Source organism: Canis lupus, chromosome 15 (assembly GCF_011100685.1).
Source record: "Canis lupus familiaris isolate Mischka breed German Shepherd chromosome 15, alternate assembly UU_Cfam_GSD_1.0, whole genome shotgun sequence".
Classification (NCBI taxonomy): Eukaryota; Metazoa; Chordata; class Mammalia; order Carnivora; family Canidae; genus Canis; species Canis lupus.
In genome coordinates, this window is record NC_049236.1 from 24,850,665 (window position 1) to 24,867,892 (window position 17,228).

A 17,228-nucleotide genomic window follows, 5' to 3' on the forward strand; every position below is an offset into this window, starting at 1 on the left:
TATGACAACCCGAAAGGAGGAAAAGGCAAAAACTTGTCAAAGCTGTCCATATTTGCAGTCTTCCTTAAATATGTGCTTTTGGAGTAATGTCAGAGGAGCATAAACGAAGTTGTTTCATTTTTTAAAAGCCTTTAGATTTGTCATCAAGACAAGTGCGGTGTTAATGCAAATACCTGTGCAAGAATCAACAATCCAGCAACATCTGTCCGAGGGCTAGCTCTGAGGGCTAAGGCAAAGTGGTCCCAAGAATTTGAATACTGGGAAATTTTGAGACCAAGACATGGTTGATCTAAGCATAGTTGTGCAAAGTCACCCAAAAGCAGTCTGGTGCTTCAAGAGACATGGGTTGGTGAGAAACAAAATGGGGGACACTTACAGGAGATACTTTTTTTAGGGTTAAAACACATATTTTCTCATAGTTCCAGAGACCAGTTCAAACTCAAGGTGTTGGCAGGATTGGTTCCTTCTTGGGGGCTCAGAGGAACGCTCTGTACCATGACTCTGTCCTAGCTTCTGGTGGTTGCTCGCAATCCTTGGCATCCCTTGGCTTATAGCTGCATAATTCTAATGTCTCCTCTCATTGTCCCATGGCCATCTTTCTTTTGTGACTCTGTGTCTTCACATGGCATTCTCCTCTCGATGTCTATGTCTCTTCTCATAAGTCACCTGTTACAGTGAATTAAAGGTCTACCTTATACCAGCATGACTTCATCTTAATTACATCTTCTATGACCCTTATTTCCAAATAAGGTCACATTCTGAGGTTCTGGGAAGAACATGAATTTTGGTGGGGACACTATGCAACCCAACACCCCTTTCCTAATTCTCAGTTTAAAGTAGGCTGCAGGGGTGACTGGATGGCTCAGTTGATGAAGCATCTGCCTTTGATTCGGGTCGTGAACCCAGAGTCCTGGGATCAAGCCTCACATCGGGCTCCGTGTTCAGCAGGGAGTCTGTTTCTCCCTCTCCCTCTGCCTGCCATTCCCCCTGCTTCTGCTCTTTCTTTCTGTCAAGTTAAAAAGGAAAGCAAGCAAGTGAGCGAGCTGCATTTGTGGAGCTATATCTATAAACCTACTCACAAGTTATTTATTATTGGCGAATGGTGAGCCAGGTACTTCACTAGATCACTCTTCATGCATTGTACTCAATTCCAAATGTATCATTCATGAGACTGGATGTAATTGAACTAGGATGTGAATGGGGTCATGAAGATTTTAGAAATAGTGTTACATGGATAAAAACTGAGGTTGCTGAGCTGGAAAAGAGATTTGGAAAGTCCCCTTGGCCCCCTGCAGGAGGAGTGGTAAGGACCATCAGGTCCTAAGTCACAGATCACAGGGCTATCCTCCTGTATGTAAGAAGCATGGTTTTGCCCTTACAAAAGGGGTGGGGAGTCCTCTTTATCCTTTTACATTATGCCAGATACCAGCCTCCATCTCTCAGAAGATGGGATGGTGACCTTATTACTATTATTTTTTCAACTTTGGCGACATCTATTTACTTTCCCACATCACCAGTCCTGGATATGAGTGGCTAAATCTTCTATCTCCTCAGGGAAACATAGCAATATTCCAGCCTACAAAGAACAGTGGTATTTGGTGACAGCATGAAGCGATCTTGATTTTGGTCCCACAAGCCCTCTTTGGAACGACCTAGGGAGAGTGGTTTTTAAACACTAATGTTACTCCAAAAAGACTAAGTCAGTCAGATGATGAAGCCTTTGGTCAGACTTACAAGTACAGTCGAAGAGCTAATAGCTACCACATACTGAGAACTTAGCGTGTACAGCCACAGTACTGTTGAATTCTCATAGATACCTATTTAAGTACCAGTTATTCCTACATTACAGATGAGAAGACTGAGGCTTAATGCAGTTAAATAACTTGCCCTGGCGTACAACTCCTTGGTAGAGTATGAGTTCTAATCCACACAGTGTGGCTCCAGGTCCGTGCCGATATTGGAGGGCATCCTGGGACAAGGAACAAGGCTATCAGACTTCAAGGGTTCAGTTTTTAATGCACGCCCATTGTTATACTGATGCCTCCAGTATATATTCCACTCATCATTTGTTATTTATTTATTATTTGACAACTACTGTTGAGTACCTATTTCAGGCAACTGTGCAAAGCGTGGACATGCACGATCATGAGTAAAAGCAGACACAATTCTTTCCATTATGAGCGTATAAATATAAAATGACAGCTGTGATAAACACTAGGAAGGAGGGAAATGAGGCCATGAAAACCTAGGCCAGGGCTATTTGTCCAAGTCGGTGGGACCAATGAGGATTTCCTTGAGGACATGCCATTAGAGCCAAGACCTAAAAGATGAGCAGCAGCTAACTCCACGAAGAGGGAGATGGATGTGAAAGAGTGCCAGACAGGAGGAACACTCTGAGCTCAACTGCTGTGGCTGGGGAGGTGTGGCAACCCCAAGAGAAATACCAGGGTGGTCGGAACTGTGGGGATGGAAGCCGTGGAGGAAGATGAAGTTAGGGAGAGGGCCGCAGAGACCATGCAGAACCTCAAGTGGCATTTAGGAGATTTATACTTATTTATCCTAATAGGAGTGGGAAGTCACTGGGGCTGGGGGTAGGGATAAATGTTGGGGGTATGGATTAATGTCTTAAATAAACCATGGTTACAATACGTTGCACAGATTGGAGAATGGAAGCATGGAGATCAGTTGGAAGTGATTGTAGTTGGCCAGGTGAAAGATCAGGGTCATTTGAACACAGTTTTGTTGCTGGCAATGGATTGAAGTGTAAAGGTGGTGAGTTGTTTTGTTTTTTAGGAGCTAAAATCAAAAGGATTTGGAAAGGAGCTTATTATGAGGGTGGTAGGCAGAGGACACTCTCAAGATTGACTCTTAGATTCTGTCTTTTGCAGCCCGATGAATGCAGTGCTTTCGCTGAGAAGGAACAGTGGGAGAGATGGTTTGGGGGCGGGGGGGGGCAACTCGTGAGTTGGTTTGGGAGCTATGTTTATTTTGAGATGCCTTTGAGATGTTCAAGTGGAAATGTCAAGTAGGGAGTTAGATCTATGGATTGGAACTCAAGGAAGAGGTTGAGGCTGGGAGCTACAAATTTGTGAGTCATCTGCCTCGTTTCAGGGATGTAAGTGTGTGTGGGCGAGACAGCCTGGGGAAAGGAGATAGAGTGAGAGGTAGAGAGCCAGGCAGGAAAGCTGGAGAAGGTTCAGCATTTATTCCAAACCCTCATCCCTGGTTCCTGGCTTCCACGAAACCATCAGATTTGAGGTGACCTGACCACAAGAAGACAAATTCTCGTCCTGGGGATGTCAGGTATCACCATCTCTGCACCAGGACTTTCACAAAATAAATTCAAAGGTGTTTCTGATAATGCCATAGGTCCTTGTGGATGGGTGTACTTGATGAGAGGATGTACAGGTCATGTGAATTTTGTATTATAAATGAATAAATTGCCATTCTGCTGTCATTTCAGATATGATGCATCAGTCACTCAGAACCCCACAGGACAGAGTGTCAGAGCCTTTGTCCCTTTCAGAAGGCCACATTCAGCCAGAGTCTCTCTTACAGACCCCACTTCCAGCCCCCATACTACTTATTTTTATATCGCGACATTCAGTCTCCATGGAGCCAAAGGTAGAGTCTTGCTATGTAGAGATTCTGGAGACACTCAGATCTTGAGGAAGAGGGAAATGGTTGAGATTAAGCATCATGCAAAATTCTAAGGCTATCAACGTGGTCTGAGTTAATAACTGCTTGGCAGCAAAGCCCCCACCTACGGGAGAGATTCCAAACTTGTAAAACACCTGGACTGCACTGCTACGTGCCTTTCTTTTTCAAAACCAAGAGGTCAAGACTTAATTTCTTATTGTGTTCTCTAGATGTTTTTTTTTTTTTAAGATAAAAGCAGTTCACAGTTAAACACTTCACAGGATTCATGTTTACAGTAGGAAAGTATAACAGACAAATCTATAGGTATGGGGTTTTTATACTTTTATTGTCAGAGGCATTTTGCTTCAAAAGGTTCTTCACTAATTTTGGTCTTCAGTAAATGAATGTATGTTCACATCTCCATAATTATGTTCACATTTGACACATTTTGCTTTTTGGACCTTTTGTTTTGCTGTCATGTAATCAAATTATGTCTTACAAATAAAAGTATAAATAGAAGCAAATGTAGACAAATTACTTAACCTCCTTGCACCCCAATTTTCTCATCTCTCAAACAAGGACAATAATACCTACAGAACGGGGAAAACAATTTTCTCACCCTCCTCACTTTTCTGTCTCAAAATAGAAACTTCTGCCTTTTAGATTGAATTAAGGCTTTCTGCTCTTTTTTTTTTTTTTTTTCACTCTCCTCACTGGCTGTCCCCATAGGATGAGAAGCAATTTATATAATTGGAGAAAAGAAGAGAATCTGACATCTATTGCTCCATGTTCACCTACTAAGCCAAGATAGCGTGTTAAAACTTGGGGTACACCTATGACCCTCTCTCTCTACTCCTCCATTTCAGTTAGGGTGAGGCTAAACACAACCAAAGGGGCCCCTAATATGTGTAAAGACTTGCCTCCCAGTAGCAGTCCAAGGCAGGTATTTCGTGGTTGGTGAATACCTTTCCTCCACGCATCATTCAGAGACTGAGATCATTTCATCTAGGGCTCTGCTGTCCCCTCGCTGGGAGTATCTGCATCCCACTAGAAAAAAAGGAAAGATAATATATATGGACAAAACCTATTTTTAAAAGCCTTGGTTCAAAATGGCACACAACAGAGAGTTGAGGGAAACTCCAGTCCTTTCTCAAGTTTTTGGCCTCTTGGCCTCTTGGTGCTTGATGGGGTTTGTGACAGGTAATCATTCTCCGTATGATGTTCCATAAGCTCACATTTACCAAGTGTGGATCCAAGGATCTCTGTGTGGGCTGTTATATTAGGAGTTGTCTCTGACTTCGAGGCTAAGTTAAATTCTCCAATCTACCTTCAGAGCAGACTAGTTAATTGCCATGTTCTGAAGCTGGACTTCTTAGTTGTTGTTGTCGTTTTTTTAATTTTATTTAGATTCAATTTACCAACATATAATAAACACTCAGTGCTCATCTCATCACATGCCCTCCTTAATGGACTTCTTAGTTTCAAATACTGGTCTGCCACTTACCACAGGTCTCTGTTTCATTCTGTTTCATTACTTTTCTCTGTCTGTGTCTCTCTGTTTCCTTATCTGTGAAATACAGATATTAATAGAGCATACCTCAAATCATTATTAGGAGATTAATTAATTCCTGTAAAGCACTTAGCAAATACTCAATAAAAATGATCAATTATTATTACTAGTAAAAAAATTCTTGTTTAATGTATTTTTGACTAGTGTCTATAATTTCTCAATTGGACTGAATGCAAAGGGAATAAGAGGCACATTAATGAGCATCTGACATTTACCTTCAAGTATACCAGTGCTGTGACTGGAACATGCTAGAAATAGTGAAAATAGAAAATATTACAGGTTTTCAAGTTCTTTCTTCAATTCGGGGCCTTAATTTTTTTGTGTTTTCTTTTGTCTTTAGTCAAACACATCCTTCCTTTCTATTCTCATTTGTAGTCTATAACTCGCTCTGTCAAGATGCTTAGATTTCTAAATTTGAAATTAATGTACATAGATCCTCCATAGATGACTCTTCACTTGGTCTCTGTTAATTTCTTAATTTCCTGATTCAGTCATGCTTAGAACTATCTCATACAACTTTAAGAGCTTGGGATCACTGAATATGATTTTTAATGCTCTGCGTACTTTGCTAAGAATTATCATAAATTTTGATCTTTCAGGGGAGCCTCTTACTTTCTGGGTAAGCCTAATCTCCCTCCCCACTTGGAATCAGATCCCTATTATTCAACATAGAGATTCTCTTTTCCTGAATTCCTGGGAATATCTCAATCATCTCATGGGCTGACTAGTCACCACAAATACTGATCACCTTGGACGTGTGACATGTGGAGCCATAATGTCATAGAATGCTCTAAGGGTTTTGTATCTGTGCAGGACTGCCAACCAGGTTATCATCCATCCTCTCATTTAATATCCAAGTAGCAAGTAGTTCAATTTATTGATAAGAAACTAGGGATCTAAGAGGTTAAGCACCTTTGTCAAGATCACCGACTGACTTTGTAGACACTTGGGCAACAGTACAGGAGTTCTAGTTCCACGTTGGACATTTCTCTCCATTTAAACTATACTTCCTTTGGAACTGATAAGCACACATAGTTTTCAGCTCTGCTACTTAATTTATCTTTTCTACCCTCCAGTTTCTTCAACTCTCACATGGGATTAATACTATTGACCTCTCAGGACTTCTGTGAGGCTGGCCCCTCACAAGCATTCCATTATTATGTTAAAAGAAAGAAAGAAAAAGAAACCAGAAGAAGCAGAGGGTTAGGTCCTCAGAGAGAAACAAAATAATTATGAAATATTGTCTTACATTTTGTTCTTTATAATTTTCTAGGCCCCTCCTAGATCTAAGAAGTTATCCAGGGCTTTTGGGCTCCCTTGCCTTAAGAGGACTTTGTGGTACACAGTTAAACTATCTGAAGACTACATCTTTCTGTCTAAACTCATAGATGAAAATATGTTTGGTATCTAAGATTAAAGGTTCATCGGATTAGCAGGGATTCTCAGTCACTTTCAACCCATTCCCTCCTGGTACCTGAAAGAAGTGGCAAGATCTTTTAAAAAAAAATGCTTAGCAGACCCTGGAAGGCTGAACACTTGGCCCTGAGATTTTGACATCAGTGACACTCTTGAAGCCCCAAGTATGGCAGAAAGGCTGCTACCTCTCAAGGGCTCATTTGGGCTTAGACAATGAGAATTATCTGCAGCAACCAGGATAGGCTGAGCATGAAGGACTCTTCTTCCATTTTATTCAGCCACACGAACCACAGGATGCTCAAGAAAGCCGTAGGAAATAGAGTAGTTCCCCACCAAATGATTGAGTTTTCCTCTACAAACAACCTGGTGAGATAGGACTCTGGTTAGATTTCTTATTTAAGTTAATTAAACAATGTGATGTTCCTTATTCACCTTATTTGTGGGACTAAGATTCAAATCTACTAAAATTGCATAGGAGAGAGAGAGAGGAGAGGGAAGAGTGATTTATGCCCAACGTAGTAAACCATTAGAAGGGGAAAGAAATCTGCCTATGAGAGAAGGAGAGAATGACAAATTGTAACAGAAGAGTAAGAGGACCAAGAGATTAGATGCCAAAGGGCAAAAGTCATGAATTTCTATTAATCTTATTAACCCTCCTGAAGAGGGTCACCCTAACTTCTGTGTACTAGTCACCTGTTGAACAACTATTGACCAAGTACCTTTGTTCTTAGAAACTTGGCTTAAGCTATGCCATCCAAGGCAAAATACCAGAAGGGTAATGAGAGCCACTTCTTTTTCATGTTATTTAATATTAGGAACTCTGCTGCATCTTACTGATTTATATATGCCCAGCATCCTGTAACTATAGAGAACTGAATAAAACTTCCCTAAGTACATTATAGATTGAATAATGTAATGAATTTTTCTACTTCATACAAAAACTTTTGGATATCTCATACAGATTCTTCACTGTACACTAAGCTGTGGTCCAATTACTTCCACCATGATTTCTGTAACAGAACTAAAGGGGCTTAATCACTCAACATCATTTTATATTGATGATAATCATACCTTTCTGCAGCCGCACCTTACTCATTCTAAGTCATCACTGTCTATTAATCAAAACTCAGAGAATAAAGATTAATATTTATTTGCTTTAAGTCAGCAGGACAAGGACCACATAATCACTCTCCATCTGTTTCTTGATAGTCACATATGAAATAACAAATGTCCTCTTTGTGAGCAACATTTTCATTACATGCATCTGGTGGTAGAGAAAAAAAAAATGTGTTGCCCTCTGGTTTATAGTTCCATTTTAGTAACTGAAAAAAAGTGTAAAAATAGGAATGCTGTGTGTATAAATAACTATAGCATATTTCTCTCTGTTGTATGTACTCATAATTTTCTAATAGTTAACAATTTAACATAATATGCTATTAAGTTGGAATTTATAAAACAAGTTTCTTAAATTAAAAAAATCAATGTTCAAAGTGATACTTTATTTTAGACATTCTCTTGCGGAGATAAATGCAGGGAAAGGGTGCAATAATTCAGTCCAGCAAGTACTTACTATGCAACCACTGGGTGCCAGCACTATTTCGAGAATTTGCCTGTAACCATAACAAGAGGAGTAAAAATCTGGGTTTTTTTTCAAGCTATTTGGATATTTTCAAGCTGTTCAAATTTTTAAAAATATTTATGCTCAATGTGGAAGTAAAAGAGAGGGTCAAACAATATGTCTAGCTTAACAGTGGGGGAGAAGAAAATTCTCATTTCTTCACTGCCTAGAAAAGGAATGAATAAACAGATCATCTTACTGTTTAAAGAAAAAGGTAAAGATTGCTTTGTGATCAAAATGCCTATCAGGGAGCAAGTTTTTGTATGTTCCTAAAAGCAGGAGCTACATATTAGGTGGAAGCATCATGCTAACAAAGAGCGTCCACTGGATGGCTGTTGAGGTTGTTTTTATCTACACAATACAACTTGCCAAAGCAATCAGTCTTTAGTGTAGTCACCAAGAGGAGCCCATCTGCGTGTTCTAATTGGAATGTCTGGGAAACCTGAAAAGCTCAAAATAAGTATAAACAGGTTGTCTTTTTTTTTTTTTTTTTTTTAAGAGTTTAAGTCATCTCTACACCCAACGTAAGGCTGGAACTTACAACCCTGAGATCAAAAGTCACATGCTCCACTGCCTGAACCTGCTAGGCACCCCTGTCTTTTGAAAATTAATAAACAAATTGTGGTAGGGTGTAGGAATATATTAAAACAAATGAGCAGGAGTTGGGAATACTTCAAAAGAATGTGATTTGTTTGTTTGTTTGGCAACTCTCTAACTTCTATATTGGCAATGTCTAGGAAAGCCTCTTTGCTCTCCTGATCACAGCTTCTCACACATCAGATGCAACAGCTGTTTTAACTGGCACATCCCCACAACCCTTCCTGACAGGAAGTCCGTGAGAACAGTGAATGTAATCAAAACTGCAGAATTTAGGGAGGCATACCACTGACCAATTGGGAATGCAGCCAGAATCCTGGAGCTACTACTTCATCCTGGAGCAAGGAACATGGCACGGCTCACAGTCCTACCATCCACTCAATGGAAAGTCCTTCTCTCCCAATCTTCTGTCTCCCCTCATAATGACTTGCCTTGGTGTAGGATTGTTCATTCAAAAGTGCCCTGCGCGAGACATGAACACCATCTTCTGAAAATATATGTTTTGCATACACCATTCCCATAGTTTATAAGCACCAGATTTATACAGAATATGCAGGAAAAGCAGAGTAACCAGATGGGTATGATAGTCAGGTGATAGTATGGGTATATGGCGAAAGGATTTAAAGACGGTATTTTTATTTTACAAATTAAAATTTTAAACCAGATCGTTTGAGAACTGGACGACTTAACAATCCTACTGGAGTGATGTGCATATATGGGGCAGGTGTTATGCAAAGGACTGGAGCTCGCAAGGAATGAAGCTGTCTTTCAACGTTTTTATCTCAAGGGAAATCTTACAGAACAAACGGCATAAATGGATACTGAGCCAACAGATGACAAGAGGACTTGCTCCATTCTCTGGAAAATATGATGATAAGAAACAGATTTCAGCTGTTCTTTAAGTTTTTTCTCTACTGGACAACAAAGCTGCCAAGAAATGAGGATACACAGATTATGACACACACATAACCCCTCCACCTGCATCACATCCTGACAAATCACAGCATTTCTTTGCTTCAAGGGTAGGAAACCTACTCAGAAAGAGAAATCATCTTCTCATATGAGATACTGTATTCTACAGAAAAATCAAGCAAAACAAATGAGTATTTCTATGACATTGTTTAGAAAATGGCTCAAAATTCCTCTCACATCAGTAATCAGAGCCTCGTGTAAACACTAGACTAGAAAGTAGACTCCCACTTTCACCTCCACCAACACAAACAGGCAAATAAAAACAACTTAACTGAAGATAAATTAGGTCAATGTTCTATTACTCTATTTTTAAGTACACATTAATGTTTAGCTCGTAGGCCTACCCTTGATTTTTTTCAGAGCCCAAGGCAAGAGCATAAATGGAAGCCTACATACCATCTACCTTTTAAATCGAGCAAATGGTTCTTTCCTTCTATTGTGACAAATATACTTTCATAACAAAAAAATCAGAAAATAAGTATACAGCTAGGTTTTTTCATATAACTTAATTTGGCAAAAGACCAAAGCTGAACAAATTTAATTACTATTGCTCATGTTGGGTGTTCAGTTGATGGGCTAGTGATCTCTTGAGAAGTCTTGATATGTTCAACCATAATGCATACATTATTCTAGGTTTTCATAAAATCTATTTTCTTATGTTCCTCTCAGTACATTCATTATGTTTTTGAAATCGAGATTTTTATATAGTTTTCTGATAACAGCAATGATTTAAATAATAATATGCAATTATATTCAAAGCGCAACATTTAAATGTATTTTCATCAAAAATAAGAATTTATGTAAAAAACAAACACTTTCAGTTTCAAACTAAATGATAATTGTTCTAAAATATTCATTCTAAGGAAAAATATAAATTATAATTAGTAAATAAAAATACTTTAAACCAAAATTATTTAAATTAATCTTATTAGGGATGCCTGGGTGGCTCAGTGGTTGAGGGTCTGCCTTTGGCCTAGGGCGTGATCCTGGAGTCCCAGGATCGAGTCCCACGTCGGGCTCCCTGTGTGGAGCCTGCTTCTCCCTCTGCCTATGTCTCTGCCTCTCTCTCTCTGTGTCTCTCATGAATAAATAAATAAAACCTTAAAAAATAATAAAATAAATTAATCTTAGTAAATAGGGTTATTAATTGATTATTATAAATAATGTATATAAATGTTTGTAAATTTGTATGTTAAAATGTTTATTTATAATAATCGATTATTTATAATGGTCAATCAATAACCCTACCATTCAGGGTCCACGTAGATGCCAATGTAAAGAGCCAGTATCACATTTTATTACCAGATCTACAGGTGCAAATTTAAAAGAAATAAATCGTTTAATATTCCACGACATTCTATAGCTGCCACGTGCATCAGTTGAGAATACCACACCAAATTTGTGAGCCTGGACAGAATCCTGAAGGGGAACATGTAAACAAGCGAGGTATACCAGGACCCAAGTAGCACAAGATTGAAGGTGGTGAAAAAGTGGTTACTGTGGAACAAAAAACTACCCCAGCTGTTGGGCTACTTGATGAGGGGACTCTGTTGTGGTCCAACATACAGAGTCCAGAGATGCTGGATAAACTTGGGCTTGATTCCAGTAGGTATGGCTATCTGAGGAGATTTAACCTGCTTGGTGGGAACACAGCCAAAGGCGTCCATAGGCATCCGACTATACTAGAAGTCAAGAGATGGATGGAACTGTGGTTTCAAGTGACGTATAGCAGAGCCTCCTTGAGTAACAGGAGGGTCCAGGTAACAGAGTTCAGGCTCCATTGACAAGCCTGTCAAAACTAGGCAGGATGTCAGGGCCCCAGCCAAGTGGGCTTGGGTGCAGCAAAAAAGCTCTCTATCCAGATGGGTTTTGAAATGATGAGAGAAAACCGAAGCAGATGTCTGGAGATATATACATAGATTCAGCCAACACAAGAGCAGTGTGGGGGAAAGCATTGATTCAGTAGGCAAATGGTGGGAGACAAACAGGAAGCATGTGGACCCCAGGTCCCTTCCACTTGCTGATGGTGCAGATCTATTTTCTGCCATGGTGAGAATAGTTTCTGTTTTGGGTTGAAGTTGAATCTGAATGAAAAGGCGTTTGTGATTATAGCTGAGTGGAGCTTACGAAGACATAGGCTGAACAATTTAAAAATAGTGCCATGGCATGGCATGATTTTTAAGTGCATTTTATGGGATTGTTGGTATGGAAATTATTTATTAGAATTTTAATTTATAGGTCCAATATATTGGTGACATCTAATTTAACTATGATGACGTTTGACCTGATAGTCATGGGTAAATTTTGTATTTTTTTTAAATTTTTATTTATTTATGATAGTCACACAGAAGAGAGAGAGAGGCAGAGACACAGGCAGAGGGAGAAGCAGGCTCGATGCACCGGGAGCCCGACGTGGGATTCGATCCCGGGTCTCCAGGATCGCGCCCTGGGCCAAAGGCAGGCGCCAAACAGCTGCACCACTCAGGGATCCCTAAATTTTGTATTAAAATATTATGCAAGGTTTTATTGATTTATTTTAGGTGGATGTATATATCAAATGAATTTTGGAAAGTCTTTATTATACACCTTGAGACTCTTGATGCTATTCCCTGTGAGTGAATCTGGGGCCCTGTGATTCTGCAATGACCTTAATATAGATCATTTTTGTGACAATGCTGAATGCCTGAAAATGTGTACTGCATTTTAGTATCAAGTGTAAAAACAAATCTCTATTAGGAGGCAAAGCTGATCCATGGATCAGCTCTGTCCCTGAAAATGCAAATTTCTGAACCCAAGATCTCAGCAGGAAGATAAGATATATTCTTTCCAGTCCTGAAAGTCAATTCCTGATTACTCTTAGATTCTAAAGATGGTTTTCAATGCTGTCAGTAATACTGACATTATATGAGATTTCAAAGAAAAAAGTTTTGGATTTGGAACTAGAAATTTCAAGGCAGTGGCAAGGTGATACACCATTTACCTGTTCTTACTGGCTTGTCATTCCAAAGACTTTGTCTTTATATGACACGGGAGAAGCATAAGGAGCCAAGTAGCCACTTAGATTTCTGTGCATTACAAGTTAATAATACATGGCAATCAGTGAAATAGGAAGTGGAAATCATTTTTATTGACTCTTTTCCTAAAAAGGTACTATCTTTAATATTTTAGCTCCACTGAGTGATCTGAGCTGGGAAATCACTTCCCCTAAGAAAATGCTTTGGTGGAAAATCTATTTTGTTGATATTCAGGCAAATGCTTTGATTTTAACTATATTTTCATATTATTTCCTGCTTATATCCATTAGAAAAATAGCCAGCAGGACAATCTACCTCTAAATATAGGCTCCTACTTTGCTGAAATTATTTTACCAACACTCAGCTTATTGAAATAAGTGTCCGTGTTACAGAAATGTACCATAATGTGTATTTCAGAAATATATTTAATAGGGTAATTTTAAAATACACATAAATGAATAATAGTTCTTAATCTGAATGGTATCTGACAATCTGAGACGGCATAAGAGAGGGTATTCCGCAAGTATTCAATAATTACCACTTAAAGTTGATTTCCTAGAATCAATTTAAAAAAATTATAAGTAAAAAATAACCACATAATATGAAATCTACCCTCTTAACAATCTGTTAAGTGTACAGTACAGTGTTGCTAACTCTAGGCACATTTTTTTAAAAATTTTATATATTTATTTGAGAGAGAGAGAGAGCATGAGTGGGGGAAGGACAGAGCGAGAGGGAGAAGCAGAGTCCCCCTGAGCAGTGAGCCTGACCTGGGGCTCAATCCCAGGACCCTGAGATCACGACCTGAGATGAAGGCAGATGCTTAACTGGCTGAGCCACCCAGGTGCCCCTCTATGCACATTCTTGTACAGCCAATCTCTAGAACTTTTTCACCTTGTAGGACTGACTCTATACCCATTGAACAGGAGCTCCCTAGCCCTCCCCTCTGCCCCCTGTCCCTGGCAATCACTCCCAGCATCACTTTTAATGAATAATCCTTTATTTAATGTTATACAGTTCTAGAATTCTTTAAGAGTATCTATACATATTATTAAGAAATTTTTGAGTTGTTTTTATTGAATAATTGTTTCCAGAATCTCTGAATGCTTTCCAGAGATGGATAGCCAATTTTTACTTCTTTGTTATCTGGTGTTTCTGTTATACAACATGATTTTTAAGAGGTATTTTGAATAAGATGAAGAGATAGGAAATAGAATATGTATATCTTTGTGTATATATTGTGTTCTTTTATCTCTACATCTGGCCTCAGGTTAAAAGGCTAATTTTTCCCTATCTACAAAGTGATTTTTAAAAGGTATTCCTTGATGTGTCTTGATGTCTATCTGTGCAGAGTGGCATCCCCTTGCTTGGCTCTCAAAACTAGATTGGGAGATAAAAATTTCCAACAGTGGGAGATAGTTCGTTCCCTGCCTGAATCTTAGATTCTTGGTGTTCTTGGCAGGAACTTACTATCTTTAGTATCTCTATCTTTTATATTCCAAATTCTTCATATCCTGCCAAAATTCAGTAGCCCCCTGGACTTTGCCTCCGTTTTTATTTATGCAAAACCTAAACATGATTTTGCTTGGATGACCCATGAGTCTATCTCCTTTGCTTCCATTGTCTCACAAATATCTCACCAGAGCAAAAAGGAAGACACTTTGAAGTCCTCCCAAAAGCTGTTCCTTCATCATTTTATGAAAGACTTAAAGAAAGAGAGAATCTAAAAGTCACTTGATTTTGAAGATGTTCTCAGTATTGTTAACAAGATGAACACTATATAAGATCTAACATACAAGGCTTTTGGAACGAGACAGAAATGGTACAGTATCCTGGTCATCAGTCACTGATGGCAGTCACTGCCATCTATCACAAGTTACTTAACACTGTTACCCTTAGTTTTGTCATTTGTAAAAAGACAGTAATATTATTCATTTGGCCAGACTATTGTGGGAATTAAATATAGTATATTTGGAATACTTGGTATAGTACCAGTAGGTACGTGGTTGGTGCTCAACAAATATAAACACCTTTTTTCCTCTGTCTCTACATCAGAAACCCTACTTATTTTGGCTGTGGGTAAGAGAGACAATAAGGGCGATAGGGAGGAGATTAAGAAAAACATTGTATTCAAATATACAGGCATACCTGTGAGCAGCCATCATGCCTGATGGCTTTAAGCTGTATTATTTGGGCAAGGGATTGACACCTGTACCTACAGCCAAGTTAAAGGAAGGGTCAACCAGGTGAGTGCCCAGTACTCTGATCCATTGGGAATATAAAATCATAACTCAAATAAATTGGAAATACAATTCATATTTGGCTCTTTTCATATATGTAAAGATGACTGATCCCTTGAATTACAACTCAAAACTTACTTTGGGTCAGAATCAACCTGTCTCCACCGAGTGTTTATGTAGCATATTTCTGTACGTAGGTGGCGTGGGGCAATAATTGGCCAGGCCACTAACCCTAAGACTGAGGACTGTAGTTGCTGTCAGCTGAAATGTTAAAATTGATTACAGCACGTGATATATGCTATTTGCTGACAACCAGTGATCTACGACTAAAGTTTAAACATTATAAGAGGTACATGAGTGGTTCAGTCGGTTAAGCATCTGCCTTTGGCTCAGGTAATGATCCCATGGTCCTGGGATCGAGTCACACATCAGGCTCCCTGCTTCACAAGGAGCTTGCTTCTCCATCTGCCTCCCCTTCTCTGTCTCTCATGAATAAATAAATAAAATCTTAAAAAGAAAACATCGTAAGATATTTTCAAAGATGCTGTCTTGTCCTGCAACATCACAAAAATAAAACTTAATGATAGAACAGGAACCACAGAAGCATGGGGAATGTTTTGCTGGTGTGAACTCATGAAACGGAGTGGGAGGTTGGGGGGGTGGCTGAGGAGAAGAGAAACTGAAAATGCTAGAAAAAACTTGTAAATATATACATTAAGATCGCTTACCTTTTGTGAATGTTAGTGATTAGTGCTGTCCAAATGACAGTACAGATCTCAGAAATAATTCCAGCTAAAGTATTGTGTTATTTTCAATGTGTATAATTTTCTCATTTTGAACATAAAGAGAAATACAAGTTGAACAGATATTTTAAGGATATTGCTTAGAAGGGGTGACACCTGCATATCTTCATCCTACCCTGCCCATTTTACTAACTGATACCTTAGGCCATAAATGTTCACTCTACGTCTAATACGAAGAACTCACTCAAATAACAGACACAATCACATTTTTTTAGACCTAAATACCCACATATGCATAATCACATACTTACATATAAATATACCTAAGGAAAAAAATAAATATACCTAAGAAATAGGTAAATCAAGAATAAGTGAAAGAAAATAAGAGTCAAATGATAGGGGCTTAGGAGAGGAAGAGGAAATACAATAAAAGATATTGCAATTAAATAGAGGAAGAGAACAGCTTTGAAAAATAAAGACAAATTCATAAAAATTACAATACTCAACTTCAAGATTTATAAAGACTCAGTAATCAAGGCAGTTGATTATAACATAAAAATAGACAATGGAATCCATCGGCAGAACATATATATATCCAGAAATCACTTACATATAAAAGTCAATCGATAAAGACGAAAAGGCAATTCAATGGAGAAAACAGACATTTTTAGCAAGTCATGATGGAACAATTAAATATCCAAGGACAGAGAGAGAGAGAGAGAACTTTAAGCAATACTTCATCCCATAAATAAAAACTAAGTCATAATGGTTTATAGATCTAACTCTAAAACCCAAAACTATAATGCTTCTAGAGAAAAGCAGGAGAAAGTCTTTGTAACCTTGGATTAGGCAAACATTTCTTAGAGACAACATCAAAAACAGGATAAAATAAAAGATCAGCTGGACTTACTCAAAGTTAAGAAATGTTTGCTCTTTGAAAGAAATCATGAAGAGTGAAAACACAAACCAAAGGCTAAAAGAAAATGTTCGCAAATTATGTAGCTAATAAAAGACTTGCGTTTTAAATAAAGAACTCTCAAAATTTAATAATAAGAAGAATGCATTTTTTTAAATGGGCCAAAAAAAAAAAAAAAAAAAAAGATTTGAAGCATGGAAGGACTCTAAACACTGTTGCTAATTTGCAAATGAAGGGGAATTTGTGAGAAGGAAGGTGGGCAGCCTCTTAATGCTGAGAGGCAGGGAAATGTGGACCTGAGTCCTACAACTTACTCCCAACACCTGAATGAGCTGGGGAGTGGATTCTTCTCCAGACCCTCAAGATGAGAGCCCAGCTGTTCTTACCCCTTCACTTCCATCAAGTGAGACCTTGAGCTGAGAACCCCGCTGAGCCGTGCTGGGCTTCTGACTGCAGAACTGAGAGCTACTACATTTGCTATAAGCAGCCAGCAAGAACGACAA

The 17,228-nt window shown here is 38.7% G+C and overlaps 1 long non-coding RNA gene across 2 annotated transcripts; it reads right to left on the reverse strand.

Moving 5' to 3' along the window:
- Positions 1-4,559: 4,559 nt before the first annotated feature.
- Positions 4,560-17,228, reverse strand: LOC119869291. 2 transcript variants are annotated; one of them, XR_005369932.1, is made up of 3 exons: positions 17,112-17,228; positions 9,134-9,302; positions 4,560-4,686 (listed from the first exon to the last, which is right to left on the reverse strand). It is a non-coding gene; the product is annotated as an uncharacterized LOC119869291 (long non-coding RNA). The 2 variants fall into 2 exon arrangements; XR_005369931.1 differs by lacking the exon at positions 9,134-9,302 and having other exon boundaries at positions 17,112-17,218.